The 22863-nt window shown below is 33.5% G+C and overlaps 1 protein-coding gene across 3 annotated transcripts in view; it reads right to left on the bottom strand.

Moving 5' to 3' along the window:
- The window catches only part of LOC149422246 (uncharacterized), a 202839-nt gene extending 180193 nt beyond the window's left edge, over nt 1-22646 (bottom strand). Inside the window, exon 1 of one of the 3 annotated variants that reach the window (XM_089633177.1) lies at nt 22529-22646. The gene's annotated coding sequence lies outside the window, so the exon portion shown is untranslated. Of the gene's footprint in view, nt 1-18227; nt 18719-22528 lie in introns of those variants that run through there. The other 2 variants (XM_089633175.1, XM_089633176.1) reach the window with 2 other exon arrangements.
- Between the last annotated feature and the right edge of the window lie 217 nt (nt 22647-22863).

Below are 22863 nucleotides of genomic sequence, written 5' to 3'. Positions count from 1 at the left end.
GATAAATGTTTTGTTCATTTATTAACCACTTTTTTTTCATTTTAGGGCAGGGTTCCTCATTATTTTTTAAGCTAAAGTTAAAAGTTATTTGTTTGCATAACATCAAATTTAATGGATTTTATTTTATGTTTTGTTCATTTATTAACCACTTTTTTGTAATTTTAGGGCAGGGTTCCTCATTATTTTTTTAAGTCAAAGTTAATAGTTATTTGTTTGCATAGCTTCAAATTTAATGGATTTTATTTTTGTGAACATATAGACTTGTACAAAGGTACACGCAAATTCGAATACTCGCATAATTTAACAATTCATAAGACTAAAAAAATTAAGTTTTCATCGTGGTCCAATTTAAAGAAAAATAAAATAAGTTAAAAAATGGAAAAAATGTCCAAAGACCCTGTATATGCATGAATACACACGGTCGACACTAATTGCCCGACCAATAAGAAATTGTCCAAAAGTACACCACTTGACCCTACATATGCATGAATACACACGGTCGACACTAATTGCCCGACCAATATCAATTTGTCCAAAGGTACACCACTTGACCCCACATATGCATACTCGTTAGACACTAATTGCCCGACCAATAACAAATTGTCCAAAAGTACACCACTTGACCCTACATATGCATGGATACACACGGTCAACACTAATTGCCCGACCAATAAGAAATTGTCCAAAGGTACACCACTTGACCCTACATATGCATGAATACACACGGTCGACACTAATTGCCCGACCAATAACAAATTGTAAAAAGGTACACCACTTGACCCTACATATGCATGAATACACACGGTCGACACTAATTGCCCGACCAATAATAAATTGTCCACTTGACCCAACATATGCATTAATACACACGGTCGACAATAATTGCCCCACCAATAACAAATTTAAATCAACCGAAATCAACAAATCGAGAAGTTGCTAGTATTCAGCATGGTAATAAATTTCTAAAGACGAATTGAATAAATTGATTTGCCAAGCGAAACCATAGATATAATTATAGAAGCAACATACTCGCTATCGGGAGAGTGATTCATTACTAATTGACCTTCAGTTTAAGTATTGCACAAAAACAATACCTGCAAATTGTTAAGTGGCAGGTAACAGCTAACTGCCAAGAAACAGAACTCAGTGAAATAATATCATTTGTTTTTCGTTTCCATTGTACAGAAGAATCTTTAAAAAAAATTATTCCAGTTAAAGCAATATATACCTACATGTTTAACTACATAATTCAAAGTTTAACAATAATACATAATATCTTATCTTAAATTATTCAACATTAAAAGTACGTTATAATTTTGTTCACTTATCAACTTAAATTTGAATTTGAGGACAAAATACTTGACGAAAGTAAAAAAATATTCTTTTAAACAAAAGGTACAGCAAAAATCTAGTATGGATATGTGCTACTTTATTTATTTGTGTTTTAAATTATAAAATAGAGGCCATTAAATAATTAAATTTTGGATGATTTTAGAGGCAACTTTGGCATTTTTTTGCGAGTTAATTGTAATTGTTAAAAAAATAACCTTACCCTACATATTCTTACAATATAATGAAAAATAAAATCAAAGATCAACATTTTTTTTGGGTACAAATTTTAGTTTATTTCAATGTAAATCGGTCGTTTGTAATTTGTATTTACGTCCATAAAAATAATTAAATAAAAAATATTAATTTTTATTTCATCATAGTTGCATAGTACACAGAGCGAAATCATTAAAAAATAATTAACTCATAATTACCAAAGTTGCCTCTGAAATCATGAATAATTGAATCCTTTTGCCATATATTTTATATTTTAAAACATAAATAATAAAGAATCACATATCTGTACTAGATATTTGCTACACGTTTTGATTAAAAATATAATTATGTAGTTTTGTTAGGTATTTTGGCCTAAAATCAAAATTTAAGTTTTGTATGAAAAAGGTCGCGCAGCCGTTCCCTTAAAGCGAAGCACTACGTAGTAATATGCAAAATCGCTTAGAAATATTTCAGATGATTTTCTTAAGTACGCAAGTAGAACACAAATTGGCCTTTAAAATAATCGAGCGTTTTTTGTGTCATCAGCCCAGAAAAAATAAAGTATCAGTCCTATAACTGTTTTAAAGATCAAAATCTCCTACTTAGGAATCCATTTTCGGTTGTGATTTTATTGAATAACGTGGAAAATTAAGTTCTTTACAAAATGATCGTAAAACATTTAAATATTTGTGCCTGAACTTCGCAAAATAAAATAAAACACACTTTTGGCGATATTTTTTATATTTATTGATCGCGGCCCATAGACATATGAATATTAGTAGACCTGCCCTAAGTGATTAAAAGCGTATTATTCCCCACTCCCCATACCGGTTCCATTGGAGCCGGCTGGGCTCGCGTATGGCTTCCCGTGAATCTTGAGAATGTGACGTCATCATTCTTGTTCGAACTAGCGTCGAGCTATGGTCGAGGCATTTTATGAAATAACACAGCGTGTTAAAAAATAGTGGCTTGTGATATGAAAAGATGTGAAAAAGAGAATAAACCCAATTGTCGTATTACATTCCATATGTAAGCGTCATTTTAAGCTTATTCACGTCGTATAATATGAATCAGTTGTAGAAACATATACTATCACATCGAGCCAACATTGGTCGAATGTAGCGATTTTCAAGTGTGCGCATCGTTGTTACTGGGAAGTAAATTATGAACACTTATAAAAGTGTCTTAACTAAATACGTAAACAAAATATTCGACTCTGAAAATAGAAGAATTTTTTTTGCCGAATTTGGACTTCGCAAATTTGTTCATTACGTGGCGAGTAATTTGCGCTCCCATGTAAAAATGTCTATTCATTCAAAAGCAGATTTTACTTTTAAGAACTAAATGGTGATATTATAATGCGAGATGCCTATATACTGTCAGATTGATTTATTGACGAATCACAGTCAGCTTTACCCCCTTCGTTCTTCAACAGTTGATTTTACCCCTCACCTTTAATTTCTAGTCTATATATTCATATGTCTGTGTCGCGGCCCGATTTTAAAGCAACATTTTCCGCTTACTGTGGTGGTAGTTGTGATTTTCAAATATAGTCAGGTTATTCATAACTCAGTGGCACATTTGTTTCCAATAAAATTTGTATAGAAGGCACTTTTCGCAAGTTTTCTTCTTTATTGTATGGCTATAACAATTTTAATAAACAACATATCGATATTCGGATGCAAGCTGAAAAGTAGCAGAGACGTAGAACACCGATCGATGTGTTTGTTCCGTATTTTATATCACTGAAACTGATGGCAAGTGTGATTAAGGCGATTTAACCAGCGGACGAGAATTCAAATTTCGTTAAAAGACGATCTCGCGATCGGACGTTCTTTTAGACCGAGACAGAAATACCGAATTCATTCCGCTGCGAGCCGTCCACTCGCGCGGCAGTGAAAACTACAGCATGGTTCCGATGAAATAACAATTATTGTTGTTTAATTCTTGGTTGTAGCTTTCTTCCTTATAAGTAGTTACATACATATTTGTAAATTATACGTCGGAGTGCGTAAACATAAATAAATACAAATGCAGTTTGTTGACATGGTAGATATAAAATATGTAGGTATATAAATATACATTTAAAAAAAATTTCAAATATTTGTTTAATTTGTTTTTTTTTTTAAATATTTTACACGAGTTTTCCAAAGGTGAGTAAAAATCTTTTGTTTTACTTATTTATTCGTTTGTCCGAAAGGTATTACCGGTAAGTTTTATTTCTAATACTTATCTTCAAAGTATTACTTGATTTGATATGTATGACATTGAAAAGAGGGTTTATTCCTTACAACTGAAGTAGTTTATATATTAAAACTAGGTTTTATTTCCAACTATTTTCTACGGTACCTACCTACATATGTAGTTATGCGATTGCATAATATTGTATCGCTTTCATGTATTTGTTTTCATGATTAACGGAGCGACCTGAATGGTCTAATTTTCGAAATGTTATTAAATTCACGAGTAAAAATCATAGGTTTGTATGTCAAAAATAATCTTGTTTTTTATTCCTAAAACAAGAAGCTCAATTCACAATATGACATTATGAAACTGACAAAAAGTAACACAAAAAACATTAAATATGTTGAATTATACCAATGTAATAGTGAATTGGACAATAAAATAGAAATTATGAACAAAAAAATGATTTGAATCGCACATCACGAATCGAAATTCATTTGGTTCGTGTCACTTTTTGACTACCAATCACAAACAGTTTCACGTACTTTGGCATAAGTTTTAACATTTATACATGAAAAAACGATAACAGACATAAACTCCTGTCCATAGTTGATTCTTTTCCCTAGAAATTAAACAACACAAAATTATCGCCAAAAATGTTATAAAAAATATGTGCTTATTCTGACTGATTCTTTCGAACGACCCTGTAGCATATAAGTACGAACAATGTACACGGATAATTATATATCACTAACCTTTGTTTTTTCTGAAAATATATCTCCCACGTACGGTAATTTGTGCTATCTAATAAAACTTTTTTTCGAGGGTATTTTCCTCCTCATTTTTAAGCGAGGAATTTCTTTAAAATGTTATCAAGTAGACTGGCGTGGAATAGACGTCCGCTCGCCGCACTGTCGCAGCGGGGAATGATAAAATTTCGGCTTGCGCCGGGGCAAGACACAAACAACAAACGCGAATCGAAATTAATTACTATTATATACTTTAAGAATATATTTTTTGGTCATAAATTATTTCTAATGTTTCAATTATGTCTTGGTTAATTATTTTTCTAAAAAAATCTGAACTATACCAATTTGTAAGACCATAAATAAATAGTCCAATTGAGGGATTTTCGTCACAAAACGCGTGCTCGGATTTATTTATTAGTAATTTTATTTGAAATAAAAACAAAATTCTTATACATACATATGATAGATAATTTATTGATTGTTTATACATTATTATTCAATGATTTGAAATATTTGTTGTATAATACAACTTCACCTTTGAAAATGCAACAAATCTGCGCATCGTCCAACGGTAACACTTTATTATGATATGAAAATAATATTATTTTTCAAAATTTTACATCTTACTTTACAAGATAAAATAACGATCTTTCGAAATCAATTTGTGTTTTTTTCTAGAAAAGTGTCCATACTTCTAAAAGTGGCCTCAAAAATGCCAAATTTCAGGTCAAGTCTACCTATTTCGCCTTAACATGAATTATTATCATTGAGTTCAAATATCTGATAATACATTTTTTAAAAATTAAAATACACACTTTACAAATACAAGGCAAAAAAAACTTTTAGCAAACATACTTTTTAGCAGTACGTCTAAAAGGTTGATAAATCTTATTATAGTGAGTTTACAGTTACATTTTTACAATTATATAAAACAAAAAAGTTATTTTTTACAGAAATATATCAAAAGAAAATTATGAAAACATAAATAACAATTTTAAACGTCTTTAGAATAATATATCATTGTAAGTTAGTACAAATGAATTCTTTCAGTAAGCCAAGTTCACCAATTGTTTGTTTTGGGCACAGTTTTTAATTTCAGCAGGTAACATATTAAAACAACTTGGAATTGATAATATTTTTTCAGATACTGCACTACAGGGGCAATTCATAATGAGTGTGTTAAAATGTTATACAAATACCAGTCAGTACTAACCGCTCGAATTTTAATTCTCTTTCTATAAATATCGAGCAATTGAACAATACATTACATTTTTTTTTCAGATCGATGGTCATTCCGAAAAGTGAGACACACAAACACACTCTTACATTTCTCTGCTTCTTTTAAGAAGAAAAGATTTCTTCTTCGATAAATAATCTTTATTAAATTTGCTTCATGGACCGATAAAATCTCAAAATATTTCATGACTTTCGAGATTTTTTTCTTTTATTTATTTAAAAATGAACCAAGGTCAGAAAAATATCCTTAACCGAATTGAGACGGAACTCGCAAAAAAAAACATTTGACTGATAAAAAAATTCCAATGATATTTTTTATATTTTTATGGCACTTGAATTTAACGCCGAGCATATCGAGTTGTCCTCGAATTTTATCACATCATAAATACAATGATGAGCTATTATCATATGGATGAGAATCCGAATGATCTGATTCCAGCCAAGGTTACTTGTTTCACTGAAAAGCTAACGAATTAATTGCATCCAAGAATGCGTTGCAAGCGTCATTTCCCTCTTTGTGTACGCGGTTCACAAGAACTTTCACTTTCATCAATTGAGAATGATGCTTACCGTTCAACCGCTCAAACGAGGAAACAGTCGCGTTGCATAAAAAACCTACTACTAAGCTAGTCTATAAAGAAATGTTTTTTGGAGCAAAAAATCCTGCGGTATTATCTTTTTTTAGAATAATACAAAACTCGTTACAAACCAGTTTTATATTTACATTTGAAAGACATCAGCTTGCACATTGGTAGTCTTTTGTGAATTTGAACTTAAATTTAATTATCGTTACGATATTTAAATAAAACAAACGAAGCTAATTTATTCTGATCATACTTGTATTTCTGTTTTATATTCACATTTGAAAGACAAGCTGATGCTTGCAGATTGTGTAGGTAGTCTTTTGTGAATTTGAACTTAAATTTAATTATAGTTACGTTTTAAATAAATTTGTAATTAAAAAAATAGATGTGTGTACATAAGTTAATGTTTATTTGTAATTATAAAACCACGCAGGGGTTTTCAAAATTCTGGGTTTATTTATGGAAATGAAGAGTGGGCGTGATGTACGGAGGAGAACATACAAAACCAAACATTTATTATCACAACAAATTTTATGATGGTGACTTTATTAGCATGGATAAATATCTTGGCCAGTGCGACTGGAAATCTATCTTGTTGAATATCAAAATCGAAGCTCAATTTAAATTTAATTAATGTTAATCCCATCCATGGATTTGTTTATTCCCAGAGGAATTTACTCCAAGCAGAAGTTTTCTAAATGGTTCAGCATTAAACTAAAACCGTTGATATTTGAAAAAAAAGAAGGAAATACACAAGATATTTTGAGTGACTAGCTAGTTAAGGCCCCGTGGTAAGCGTACAAAGATGGTATGAAAGGGAGATATATAAATATGATTGTTAGAGGGACCACGCTAATATTAAGAAAAACGATAATAATCAAGTGAAAATGGTGAAAATATTTAATAAAACACGATTCGTTTGAAATAGAGCAACAATATATCGACAAATACTTTAGTTGCATTTAATGATACACTGTGATTTTTTTCATGCCTATAACATTTTAAATAACAGAACAAAAAGCGTTTTTAATAATTTTTGGAACTTACTTTGGGATTTTTGTCTATCGAGGGAATTTCATGTAATTAACGTTTCGACATAACAAATGTGTAGATATTATCGTATAAAATAACACATATTTTTTTTAACTTAAAGAGTTTTTTTAAATTATTATTTTAATATAGATCATATGGGTTACATTAATACATACATATTTTGCAAAATATAATATTTAGGTTCAAAATTGGTCATGTATACCTTATCAGAAAAGAGGAGCTCTTGTGCCTGATAAGGGAGCCACGATTCTTACTTAGATTCTTAAATGTAAACTATATAATAATAATATATATATTTTTTTACTATAAATTTTTAACTTTAATAATTTTTTTACTATAAATATATATTTTTTACTATAAATTTTTTTGGAAAAAAAGTTTGATTTTATTTATTTGTTCTTGTTGGTTCGTAATACAGCGCAATTCGGAAGGGAGATTATTGTAGTTTTTTATGGCTTGGTAAATATAATGGTTTTGCATTTGAGTTGTTTTAAAGATTGGCGTGATAAATTGATTTCCATTTCTCATCAGTATGTAAAATTCTTGATATTCGGTGTTATTTGTTTCTTTACACATTTTTATAATGGAAATTTGCTTAAATATATCATCAATATTTGGTATTGGAAACAATATAAAAAGCAATTTTGTTGGAAAAGTACAGTTTTTTCAAGTATTACCTTAATAATAATTTTTTGCGAGACTTTTACTGAGTTTAGGTTGTTTTTTACAAGATCCTCCCCTTAAGTTAACGAGAAACTTGTTATAAATCGGTAAAAAATGGGTATGCGGGGGAATTAATATCAGGAATTTTCTCAACTTGACAATTGTCTAAAATTGAATCAAACAACTACTATAAATCCTTTAAGTTACTTCATAGCAGAAACCTACTGGTGTATACAACTCAATATGATTTGCCTAAACTCATTAATATTTTATCTGAATTATTTATTGCTCGTTCAATTTTTTGTCCAAATCAGTGGCGATTTTCTCTAATAAATGGTTGTGCCACAAATCTGACGTCACTGGGATGCCAATGAACCGAATGAACTCTCAAAGAAAAACTACGGCGAACAAGAATCAAGTCGATTTTATTATAATTTATTGTTTCTATATTATTATAATATCATCAGGGGGCCCATTGTGTTTCTCTTTTTTTCTTTTCCTGGCGTTTTATTTTCTTTCCCTTAAACTAGGTACTGTTTTGCTTCTATTTATATACTGCCCTTCCGTGAATTATTTTATTATAACCCATTGACAGTGTAATATTATTAATATTCTATGTAATAATAATATTCTACCGTTTTATGCACCGATAATTATTATTACTCATTACTAATTATATAAACAGGATTATATAAAAATCTATAAAGTTGTTTTTAATGGAAAACAAGCAAGTATGACCTTTCTCAAATCAACACAGATAAAGGTTATAGTATAAGGTCTCACGAGTATTTACTAAAGTACGTATAAATAAATACTGTAAATATGTACATCGTGATAAGCACTAGGTGTAACTACCTTCGCGAAGCCATTTACGAATTGTATAAAACAAATAATTATTTGGGTAATGATAAGCGATGCAAATATAACTATTCAGATGCTTTGTAACCACAGATTATAATAAAATATTTAAGGTAATCATCATAACAGCATATTGCCTTTAAGAATGTACAATAACAAACAACGACAAAAATACACACAAAATGTGTATAGGTACTTTTACAAAGCTCAAAGTCACTAATTACGGTTAATAATCAAAAACTTCAGCTGCAGGGAAACAATATAAAGATGTATATTGGTTATGCTGTGTGAAGGTTCTTTACAAGGAAATAAGGAGTGAACACAATACTCTAAAATAAAGTCGGAATCTTAACTACGTAAGTGAAGAAGGCGTGTAAAACAATAATCGGCGCGGTGCCCGGCGAATTGGATGAACCCACGGTCGAATTTGTCCCAGCAGGCCTAGAAAAATGAACTTTCGGCGGGGTATATATCAATTAATTCTGAAAATATATTACAAAAATCTAACTGAATCCCTCGGAAAGTTTCCAATTCATTGCCTAGAAAAATAGAATCTAGTGCTTACCGCTAATTTTATAGTTCAAAAACGTTTAAAATAGTTGCCAACCGTTTTACCTATAATATTTTAATAATAAAGTACTGTAAGAAGAAACGAAGATATTATAGTTACGAATTTGTTGGAATGAATTAAAATGTGAGCCTTGAGGATACCTCCATTATTAGAGTGTTGTGGTGTCTTAAAGAAACCCGCATAATAAGAAGGAGAAAACACAATATCCGACGAGACATTTCACAGTCGAGCGGTTGAGAATGAAAACTTTATCATGCGGTAAATGTCACCGGGCTGTTTGCCCGCACCGATGCAAGCGGGAGAAATAACAATTAGAGTTATTCTTCGGGGCCCTTACCGGTTGGGTAAACAAAATATTCCCAGATGTTCATTTTTGTTCTGATTGAGAAGCACATTACGTAGGTCTCAAATATTGCGATGGGTTGAACATGTTTAAAGAATGCCAGAAAATACCCAAAATCTTGACCAGCTACTCAGAAGCCAGAGGTAGGCCGAGCAAGAAGTCGACTGACTACGTGGAAGTGGGTTGAAGCAGGACAGTTGCCTGAGGACTGAAGACATATTATGGTGAGGGACCACAGTCAGTGGAGACCATTTGTGGAAGATGTTAAGAGGAAGCTACAAGCCAAAAATGTGTATATTCTTGGTATACCTTATATTGTTTGTAATAGGCATTAAAACCGATTGATAAACGAAGTCTGGAAACGTTAAATTTCGAGCAAAAAACTGGTTTTTATTTATTTTGTAAATAATTTTATAAGAAAGCAAATAAGTTAATCAAGTGAAACTGTCACAGATAATCTTAGCTATAATACTGTATTTTTTAAAAGTTGTTTCCTTTACGCGTTCATACATTTCTATTGAAAAAAAGGTATTTTAGTAGTTTACATTTATATTTTTTATTAAGTCATTTTTTTTATTTGTATTCTACTCAAACGAAACAAAAGGAAAACCTTCAATTTATCTAAAGCATTTTTTTTGGTATTCATAATGTACACCAATTCGTTATAAAGATTATTCAAAATAGTGATTTAGCATTAAGCTTCCCCGGGGTGATAGCGCCGTGATTTTAACTATGTAATAATGACACAAATGCAGCTGCACATTTTATTTTCAATGTAATTTCATCGAATTGCATTGCACCCATTTTCTTCCGATCAATAACATAAAATTATTTTATTTTCTGTCTGAAATTACAATAATTAGGCAATAACGATAATCCAACCATCGAACAATCATTATCGTCAAAGCAAGAACCGTTGCATCGCAAGTAATAATTTATACATAGTTAATGGCTCGTTTAAAACAGTATTGTTGTGATCGAGGGCATCGTGATCTGTGTGATCATTTGGCAGTGGTTTAGTAGGCAGCGATTAATAATAAATAATAATCATTAGAGGAGTTCCGCATACCGCAGAGCTGCGTTAAGCTGGCCATACACACTACGGTCCACCGGAGAGGTCTACCTGTGCAGGTATGCCTGGGCAGGCAGACCGGAGCGTGTGTGGGAATAGACCTGTGCAGTTTTTTTAACCTGCGCAGGCGACCGGTGCAAAATCGAAAATCAATTCTTTTGGGCGACACCGTAAGTTGTACCTGCGTGTGTGTGCATGTACTCCGGTCGCCTGCGCAGGTCGCGTCAAATCTTAAAGTAACTGATAATATATTATTTCTCATAACTATATCTTTTTTATCATTGGTGTAACCATTGCAAGTAATTTTAGGTATGTGTTCTCGTGCATTCTGAGATAGTTTTTGAAATCTTCAGGTTCAAATTTTAATTCATTCAATACGTTTTCCTTTTCAATAACCAATGCTTACACCACTTTGTTCGCTTCTTTTTCACTGTTTTATCTTTTTTCATCAAAATTAACGCAAGGACTATCAACGCCAACCCGTCATCGTCTGCAATCGATGCCATCGCAAAGAGAATGAACTGAAGACCGCTCCGGTACACCGGAACGTCCCCATACACGCTACCGACGTACGATTGACCTGCGCAGGCAGACCTTCAACGGCAACCTCTCCGGTAGACCGTAGCGTGTATGGCTTGCTTTAACTGTAAGGGGCGCGGATAATCATGATCACCGGGCTATGTCGCTGACACTAAGTACCTACTTGCTTGCTGGTTATAGATAAAAAAATATTCTACATTATCTTTATAGGTTATTCCAGCTTTGAATATACAGTGTGTGGACTGTGTGGCCAAATTATTAGTTAAACGTGCAAAAATTAAATTATTATCGGTTTGAAGTTGAATGATATTTTAAATAGACTGATTTTATACTTTTATTTGTTTTTAAAAGTATATTAGATATTAGGTATTTCTTATATGTTATATCTCTGCTTACTATGCATATTTCTGTGTTGGGAACTCTTTGATAAAGTAAAAGGTTCTTTGCAATAATTGCGTGTATTTACGTTACAATAAATATAAGTCTGGATTTAGCTACACTGTTTATTACTTGAGGGTTGGTAATTCTCTGTTTCTAGAAGCTTGAAGTCTGACAAGGATACCCCACAGGCAATTGCTACACTCTAGCGACATCTGTCGGACTCTGGAATAATCTTTCTGACTAGTGCCATCTATCGCTTGAATACCCACCCAACTTATTACCATACATCACACTTATATAATTGAAAATTAATGATTTTATTTTAAATAATACACATTTATTTAGAAAAATCCCTTAATACCTCCCTTGGCGTCAGTTACAGTTACCCCATTTCTTCAAGACGACGCCTGGTTGTTCTGGCAGAAGTAATAACTCGGATTTATTTATAATTTTCCTCCCTCGCACTTCTAACTAGCGCAACTCCTCCGTAAATTTTTTCCCGTTTTCCAGGCAAATGTCACGAATTTGTCGATCATTTCGAGGCGCAGTGAATCGCTTTCCTCCTCATTTTCTATATCTATGACTTACTATAGGTATTTTTCTATCAATTTTATCAATGAAATTAGTATGTAATACAATTATATGTGCATTAAAATCTGTCAATTCTTAAATCTGATCCACCGGTTGGTGGCTGAGTTGACATCGCGGTCCCACCCGGGCGTAGTGTGTTCAATTCCTCGGCTGACTAAGTCCTCCATCACAACACAAGCAACATTTTCCGCTTACTGTGATGGTAGTAGGAGATTTTCAAATATTGTCAGGTTATTCGTAACCCGGGAATGTTTGACTTTACATTTATATACATACATTTTCACCTTAAAAGTAACATATTGTCAAAGAAAGTAGACATGAGTTTATATATGGCACACAGTAAGATATTGCCAAAAAGAGCATTACCTTCAAAAGGTAAAACAGGTTTTGCAAGTAATAATAAATAAGCAAAGTAGGTAGAACTTATAACATTAGCAATATTTGTTCACAAATTTTATAGGTATTCAACTTATTGTCTTTACGCCATTACACTAATTAGCCTGTATTTATTGTTATTACACTTATTTACTTTTATTGTTATTGTTCTAAGAATGTAGGTTAAGTACCTACCCAATACTTGCATGTTACCAATAATTAACTGCAGGTAAGCACCACGAACCTGTAATGTAATTTAGTAAGGTAGATACCCAGGTACTACCTCAATTTGCTGAACGATAATCCATACAACAAATAATAACCGATAACCCTTTCCCACCCGTTCTGGGTATTTCGGTACATCCATTAATTGATAAAAATACTGTTTTCGGTTGTGAGTCTGTCGGTCTGTGGTGTAACTCTGGTTGAAAAATGTCATTTTTGACATTGACGAACTGATTGTGTGAAGAATTCAGACAAGCGATAACGTACCTACCTGTAATATAACATCTGTCCTAAATAGTTGTCTGCATTCGACATTTAAGTTGAAATCAAGTGTTGTTTTTTTTCTATAAAGCCTTTGCATGCGGCGGAATTCGACAAGTATTTTACGAAATATATTTTACACGACTATTATTATTCTTATCTTTTCTATATTTAAAATGTGTAATATTTTTAGGTTATGTAGAAAAACAACATTTCCTAGTTGCATCCAACAAGATCAAGTCAAATTACAATTCATGATTTTTCACGGGTTATTCCTCTAGTCCACGGGTTATTGTTATTATACCAGTTTTTATAATCTAATAGAAAGTAGGTTCCGTGTATTATGTACCTATGTATGTTTAGTGTAGAAGGTACGTATCAAAAATGTTTTTAAAATACTTTATTTGGTTGCTAAAACAAGAGTAAAATGATTTTTGGGAAGACATACTTAGTATATTCATATACCTACATAAATAAGATACATATTTCCAATCTTCTTCCCTCACTCTCTAAATAAGACAGAACATAGGTATATAAAAGAAAACTGCTTAGGTTCTGGAAGAGTTCTAATTTGGCAACTTTGCACTTAAAAAATCAATGTCATGCATGATAAATTATCAGAGCTATCAGTAGGTCATCGCACATTGAAATGTTAAAAACTTAGCATAAATAATATTTTGAATTTAGACTGACCACAAAAATGACGACAGAGATCAATAATTAAATTATGTATGGTAATAGGAATCATTTGTATTACCGTGGAATGTAATATTTCAACATATATGTACGTGCAGTTTCCACTCGTCTGACATGACGTCTAGTCTTATCAAGGAAATGTCAGATTATTTTAGAGTGATACATGCCAATTGTTTGCTGATAAACATAATATCTCTTCTGTTAGTCCAGTCAAGATGTACATCCGTGCTTGCAAAAGGTCCAGTCATTCTGAATTTTTTATATGTTGTTAGGACCTAAACCAGTATTAAAAAAAAATTTTTGCAACTTCGAAAGTGCTGTGCGAGCGGCGGTGGACCTAAAAAACCAGGAAATTTTCGGATTTTTTTCAGTTTTTGCTCAATATCTCAGTAAAGGAAGGGTCTGACCGGTGTAGTCGGTATAGATACTTTTAAAGAAGACTAAATTTTCTATAATTTGAGACTAAAGCAAGCTATATAAAGTCATTGGTTTTCAAGATACAGTTCTTCAAAAATAGGCAATTTTTTCCAAAAAGTGAAATTTTTTCGAAGTGGTCACTTATTTTGTAAAATAATTTCTAAAATACGCATCTCACGTCAAATATTGTATGAAATAAAGTTGTTGTAAATTTAATAAGCTTTTATTTGAGACTAGATTGATATCTGTAGACTAAACGGTTATCTCAAAAATGGCAGATAACCAAAAACAGTCATAAGTGGGTTTTGGGTGAAATCCAAATAAACTGTTCTCGCGTCTTTTTATGGTTTTATTGTGCTGTGAAGTAAATCCATTAATCATCGTGGGTTTATCCTAGGGTTATAATATAATTACGACTATTTCAAATTTCAAGTACCCATTAGTACCTATACCCATGGGTACCCATATGAATGGGCACGAATATTCACGAGCTGTTCGAGCCCACATTTTGGCAAACATCACACTGGCCAGCATTGTTTTTTATGAGGTTGACATAACTCTTGAGGAGCGAGACGAGACTGAAAAATTGCTGCGAGACACTGAAAGGTCTCTCACTATATCAGCAGAAGAAATTGATACCTACCAAATACTAAAGGCAAAATTTAAAAGTGCCTTGGAGAAAATTAAAGCGAATGGTCCAACATCACAGTTGTGGGTCCAATACTTTCGTATGACCACTTTGATAAAACTATTCATCCAGGCAGAGCGTGCTGGTGATTGGAACCTTCATTTGTACACTGTCCACAAGATGCTCCCTTTTCCACGCAGCTGGACATTTTTTGTATGCTAAGAGCGCGCACCTCATCTTCAGGATATGATGGCTCTATAAGATCGGATGGATAAAAGTGAATACGACATGTTCACAAAAAGATCCTTCACCATTCGCCGGTCTGACAAGTTTTGGTCTGGGTTGTGGTCAGACCTAACAGCTGAGCAGAAGCTGATGCGATCCATGAAAACCTACGGTGGGTTGACCCAAGGAAGAGGAATCTCCGAAAGTGTTCTGGCAAGGTGGACAACAGGAATGGTGTTTATGTTGAACATTTGTGAAGAATTGGAAAGTTTTTGCAGCTTATCATGTCATACTGGAGAGCAGCATGTAGACATGAGACCTTCTCGAATCATCCGAGATAATAGTGATGTGTAAAAACTAAAAAACTGGTTTGCTCTCCACCCTCCATTTCCCAAAACTGACAGTTTAATTTCTATCAGTAGTGGTTTACTGGCAGGTCCTGAAATTAATTGCCACACAGCCCAGAGAGTTGGAACGGAAGGAGTAATGAAAATTGTGGGGAAAATGTACGACAAGGTAGTAATAAAACAGAAGAATAAAGTTACCACGCTGGCATCGATCACCTCAACCGTTAAACTGCCGGACAAAAACAGAAGAGTGGCTGTGGATCCGCTCACAATTCTTCAGCGAGTGTGTATTGCAAAGAAATCTGAACAGGATTTACAGGATGACTTCAAGTATGAGTTGGCCCCGTTCCCGATGTCTCTGTTCAATGAACAAGGGATGCGCAAGGGCACAAAATCTACTCTGTACTCTCCCTTCACTCCTCTTTCCAGTCACACGCCGATAGATGCCAGCACTCACGTCATTTTGGATGTTGGCTACCTCTTGCACAAGGTCGTGTGGCAGCGGAAAAGCACGGTTCGAACACTTTTGGCGCGTTATACCACCTACGTCCGAAACCACTTTGGGAAGAACGTCTCCATCGTTTTTGACGGCTACCCGAAGATGCTACCAAAAAAAACACCAAAACAGCGGAACGACTCCGGCGCTACGCAGCTCATTCCAGCTACGAATTGACTTTTCCAGATATGAATCCACAGTAATTCAAATTGCTCAAGAGCATGTTTTGGGCAATGAAAACAATAAGAGACGCCTTATAACTCTTCTCTGTGACGCCTTTCAGAAGGAGGGAGTAGAAGTGGCTGTTGCCGAAGAAGATGCTGATCGAGAGATCGTCATGATGGCGTTATCAAAAATAGCAGATGCCGATCGGGTCGTCATAGTGGGAGAAGATGTCGACCTGCTCGTTCTTCTCAATGGTTTAAGCGCTAAAGAGACAAACGTCTATCTTCAGAAGAGCACGAAGGGTGAAGCTGGTTGCTGTCACTACTCTACGACCTCCTACAACAACCAGGACTCCCGACAATTACCAGGAACGGTACTATTTACCCACGCGTTTGCCGGGTGCGATACCACCTCAGCACCGTTTGGCCAAGGAAAGACCAAAATCAGCAAACTTCTGAGCAAGAGTGAACCACTTGCTGAGCAAGTGGAGGTCTTCCTTCGGCCAGACTCTACCCCACAAGCCGTGAGTGGAGCAGGCATCAAGTGCTTTGTGGCTCTATATGGGGGTGACATCGCGAGGGATACTTTGGATTTCCTGAGGTATAAGACGTTTGTCACTTCAACAAACATAAACCTCGCCCGTTTGCCACCGACGGAAGATGCTGCAGGCCACCATGCAGCAAGGTGCTACCTCTAAGTGTAGAAGTGGCGGGGAGTCAACTTGAATCCCACTGAATGGGGGTGGAAGCTGTCTTCTCAAGGACTCACCCCCATCCCCACCACGATGGATCCCGCACCTCCTGCCCTTTTGCGAAAAATTTCGTGTAAATGCAATAAAGGATGCTCTGGGAGCTGCTCGTGTAGAAATGCTGGGCTCCACTGCTCAGTCCTCTGTCAGTCATGCGGTGGCAAATTTTGCATTAACGTCCCGGATGTGGAGCTGAAATGCTCGGGCGATGAAGATGACCCGACTACAGACTGGGCGCCTCTCCCAGCTAAGATAAAAAGAAAGACATGATTTGGCAACCAAGACACAATACCTACATGATTTATATTAGTTTTATTTTTTGTGTACATGTAATTTGTCCTTATAGTAGGTACCATGATGTTTGTACAAGCATTTTGGTATGTAGGTATATAAAACAATGTTTGAAGATGACGTAATTCCCGATAGATGTAATATCTTTTCTTTTTTTCATCAAAAATCTGTTAACTGTTTGATAAATAAAACCATAAAAAGACGTGATAAAAGTTTATTTGCATTTCACCCAAAATCCACTTATGTCTGTTTTTGGTTATCTACCATTTTTGAGAGAACCGTTTAGTCTACAGATATCAATCTAGTCTCAAATAAAAGCTTATTAAATTTACAACAACTTTATTTCATACAATATTTGACGTGAGATGCGTATTTTAGAAATTATTTTACAAAATAAGTGACCACTTCGAAAAAATTTCACTTTTTGGAAAAAATTGCCTATTTTTGAAGAACTGTATCTTGAAAACCAATGGCTTTATATAGCTTGCTTTAGTCTCACATTATAGAAAATTTAGTCTTCTTTAAAAGTATCTGTACCGACTATACCGGTCAGACCCTTCCTTTACTGAGATATTGAGCAAAAACTGAAAAAAATCCGAAAATTTCCTGGTTTTTTAGGTCCACCGCCGCTCGCACAGCACTTTCGAAGTTGCAAATTTTTTTTTTTAATACTGGTTTAGGTCCTAACAACATATAAAAAATTCAGAATGACTGGACCTTTTGCAAGCACAACCCCCTTTTCATGTTTAACTTGACTGGACTATGTGTTCGATAAGAAGAATCACGTTTGAACGGTAGATATGTACTTTGCAGCTCAGTGATTTGTTATTGAGTAATCACTATATTTACACATCGATTCATTTGCAATGAATATAATTATGTACTTTCAACGATCAACATCACTAACAAACAGAAAAACAACAACAAGCTCATTTCAGAAAAGAAAATTTTTCAAAACAAAGAAAATAGCTTGAGAAAATTACCTTTTGATATTAGGTATAATCCGCTGATCAAGAAAAGTAACCTCGACAAACTGGAAACTGGCACTGTTTATCGAAAGGAGTAGCGAGAACAATATCAGATGAATTATTCTCTTTATTCAGTTTAAGCACTCACATTAACTGTAACGCCATAATCCACAAAATTCCCAACATGACATCAAAGAGGATCAAATAAACATAAAACTATTATTTTTTCTATTACGAGAGATAATGTTTACATATTGTGGTCTTACTACTCCCATCACCTACGGGCGAGGTTATGGTGAACGTACGAGTTCCACAATCATCTACTATTATCTGAGATTAAACAATAATATTGATTGGGATGACAATCACATTCACTGACACACTGTATTAAACTGGTGCGATAAGTTGATTCGCAACTTAATGTATTTTGGAACGAAATGGCGGCCCCGACCGAAGACACATTCGCACTCGAGCACCCATTAAACGCGTCGTGGGCCGAGATGACAAACGATCGACTGCTTGCGATAGTGGTGAGCATTCTCAATCGATATTGTCGTGTGCTCGTTTACACATGAGAGTATTTTTGTTTACATTGCATCAAATAACCGTGGCGGCTCGAACTAGTTTTCTTTTAACATGTGTTGTTGGAGATGTTCAAGTTTACCAAGAAATTAAATCATTAGAAAGTTTCTCGCTTTTCTGTAAAAGGAGATTATGAACACAAAAATGCACTAAACAAAGACAATTTAATAATTTTTTTTAAAAATTATAAATACACACATTGAAAATTTATTAAAATATTTTTTTTCAAACAAAAAAACTACTTATATTCTTGTCCTTCTCACTTGTCAGACCTTATTTAAATATTAATTAAATATTTTATCATCATCGATTTTCTATAGCGTGGAATAGTAAAGCAACAAACATTTCAAATCTAAATAGTGAAAAAAATAATACATTATTGAAAAGAAAGAGCAAGACTCAACAATTAAATCCAGAAAAGTCTTCAATTTCGTGATTGTTGAATATAGGTTAAACATTTTTATTTCATGTATCGATTATATCGATTTTAATCCGTGCCACTCTAGAAAAAATCGGAGGTGCCAATATCACCACAAAAAAATATGCTGCGAGCAGGGTAAAATCTTTTTGTTTTTGAAATACGCACATCAAATAATAAATAATATTATGAGTAATCGATTATTTTTATTACCTGAAATCGACCGATTTTTTTTTACTAATTCGCATGTCCTTATTATTTTTTTAACTTATTGGAAAACTTTTATTTTCTTTCAAATGAGAGAAATCCATGGACGGTATAAAGGCTTTTTTTTATTAACTCATAAAAATACATTTTTATAGCCTTCAAAGAACCATTTATAACATAATTTATATATTTTTTGTTTAGAGAAAATTCAAAATCACCTGGAATATTAATCAATTTTAAACCGCTACTGACACCTAGCGATTTAAAAACAAAAGTATTCTCCGTAAAAAAAGGTTCGTTTCTTTGGAAATAAAATAGTTTTCTTTTGAAAAACATAGATGACACTAAAACCTTTAACATAATAATCTGAAAACTGCATAGCATGTCTGCATGTTAAGGCCAAGTATAATAGGTACCCTGTTCAGAACGAAACTACAACAATGCCCCCCAGCGGAGGAACTCGGTTTCACTAGCCATTTAAAGACAGTTCTGTACTAAAAAAGTTCTGTTGAAATTCGTAAGATGTCACTAATTATAAGTGACTTATATTGTATGTTGTTATTTGATTTTTTAAAACACTTTCCCACTGCAGAAGGCTCCGCGCTGACACAAAAAATACAATAGGTAGGTACATCAATGGGCTCTGACCGTAATAAAAAAAACGTGCTTGAAGACTATTCAAGAGTAAAAAATGCATGTTTTGAAGGATAACAAAAAAAATGCTTTTTGTTAGCTTTTTAATAAGGATCATAGAAGAAAATAACGGTGCCTAAGTAAATAATATGTAATGCTTTATTAAAAACAATTTCATGACACAAGTAAAAATAAATTACTACTAAATTGCTACTTATAAATTCACATATTTATAAGTAGCATGTGATAAAAAAAATTAAAAATTATAAAAATATGGGATTCGAACCCGGGTCCTGCATAACGAGTGTCGAACTCTCTGCCTCTAGACCGCGAAGAGAGGTATCTTGCGCGACGAGAACCGCGTATACAACGTGTACTCCTCAATTGACTTGTCCCGCGCAATTTTAAATTTTGAAAAACTCACTTACGGCTGTGGTTTTTACTAAAAAAACTTGTCACGCACGTCTGCGAGGGTAATTAGTCGCGTTATCGGCCTTGAGTCACTTGACGGTCATGAGTCGGTTTTACTCCGGTCCTCGAAAATACATAACGCGCGTAAAGAAGTTTCACTTAAATATATAAAAATCGTATGTAAAGTACATTAAATTTGAAATAAAAATTATGAACGTATATAGCATGTACCAAATAAGAATCAGCTAAGCACACCTCACAATAAATGTAATATTATTTTACTTATACAATAAAAAATTGTGAAGACGAATCGTATCAACCTAACTCGATGAACATCTCTGATGCCTGTCCTCAAAATCAATGACAAAACATATTTACATAATATACACAAGTGTGTGTGCGCATGTCCACGTCGAAAACTAACACATGTATAAACACGTGCACAGAAAGACCGTTCGTCAATTTATAAAAAAATACTGGCAAACTTCTTCGTATATACAAGTAGGTATTATCTTCGCTGACTGATGACACGCAAGATTTTGTTGAAAATTCCAAGGGTCGTTCCGTGATTAACGCCATCTGTTGACATATTTAAAAATAAGCCTTCAGTTCTAATTTCTGCCGTGGTAGCTGAATTAATGTCGCCACTTTACGGCAACATAATTTATTATTTTAATAAACTCGAAACTCTTAAACAAATGGTAATTTAAAAATGTGAAAATAATTTTAAAAAGTGGACAAAAATAATAGAAACTATTCCTCGTTCCTTTTTTTAGAATAAATTTAACCAAAATTTAGTAAACCGCATTTACAAAAACATTAAAGATAGTGCCTAGGAAATAATTACACCACAACCTTATTTTTTTTATTTTTTTTTTATTTCTGAACGAAGTCTTGAAGAAAAACCTTCAAGGTATTTTTTGAGGATATTCAAAATTTAAAATATTTTTTGAACAATACGAAAAGACGGCCATAAAAAGGTCATATTTCTGATTTAATTTTGATAAATGCTAAGTCTGTATTAATAATAAAAATAAATAATATTTTTTTTTCCGGCTAAGAACATCATATTTACCGTATTGCGTAATAATATTTTCATTATTTCGAATTGATAAATTACTAGACACCGCCTTAATTGATGTATCGACTTCATAATCCATGGAAAATTAAAATCAAACCAAAAATATATATTTTGTTATAAAATTGATCACAATGCAGAACCGTCAATCGATTTTGTGCCAGCCGATTTGTGTTAATTCAATACTAATTTTATTTTCACAAAATAGGTACCTAGCAAATAATAATTAGTTTTATGACTATTATAACATTATTTGGACAGTTATTATGATATTATCGTTACTTCATTAATGTAGAGGTTTTCATTCACTTGTAGAATAAGCAGGGCCGGCCCTACGCGGGTCAATTGGACTAGTTTGCTCCGGCGCAGAATTGTCAAGGCGCCAACGCCTAACAGTCTTAACACACATGCCCTTGAGATTATTTTTCATAAAAATCGGCGCTACACAACAATAGGTACAAATCATCCGGTTGTTACTGATCACACTTAGGGCCGGCCTTGAGCCAAACGGAGCCCGGTGCTAGTAAAATATTGGCGCCCCTTGTCCAAACCAGATGCCTAGGTAGGTGATTACTGTAATCTATAATATTCGGATGAATTGTATTTTTGTATAGAGCAGTTTTAATGAAAAATAAGCTCAAGGGCGATGTGTTAGGTTAATTGTTAGTTATTATCAGCGCCTTGGCGCCTTGACGATTTGGCTCCCGGAGCGGACTGCTCCAATTGCGCCCGCGTAAGGTCGGCCCTGATTACACTTTACTAGGCGTCTACTAGTTTTGACTAGTGGTGTAAAAATTTTACTCGCTCTAGGCGCCTTTTACCTCAGGGCCGACCCTGAGAATTAAGGAACCCCAGTGACAAATATTATGGCTTAAAATATATATGTTCAATGTTGTTGTAGATGTTTTATTTATTTATAAAAAAATTTAAGTAACTTAATATTAATTTTATTTAAATAGGTACCTGGTATATGAAATAAAATCTTACCATTTTGAAGATCATCTTGCTGTGAAGCCCGTGCTTTTGTTCACTTTCACTTTTTTTAAAACACACGTCACTTATTTTGTCGCTGGACACTTTTCTAAAGATTGACGATACTGGAATAATTATTTATCACCGTATGTTCTTGCAATCTGTTATTTATTATCAAGATAGGCTTACATTATTAATTACTAAGATAAGATAAAAATAAATTTAATATAAAAGCTACATTTTAACAGTCAATGAATAAATACAAGAATCTATGTTTGTTAATCTAAATTCTAAGACATACGTGGGCATTATCGCCAATGTTTGTACATTGCGTTTTTGTCACGTCCCTC

This window comes from Hesperophylax consimilis, chromosome 7 (genome assembly GCF_061612785.1).
Source record: "Hesperophylax consimilis isolate HC1 chromosome 7, BYU_Hcon_1.0, whole genome shotgun sequence".
Lineage (NCBI taxonomy): Eukaryota > Metazoa > Arthropoda > Insecta > Trichoptera > Limnephilidae > Hesperophylax > Hesperophylax consimilis.
Note: the sequence above shows the minus strand (reverse complement) of the source record. Positions and strands in the feature narration are given on the sequence as shown.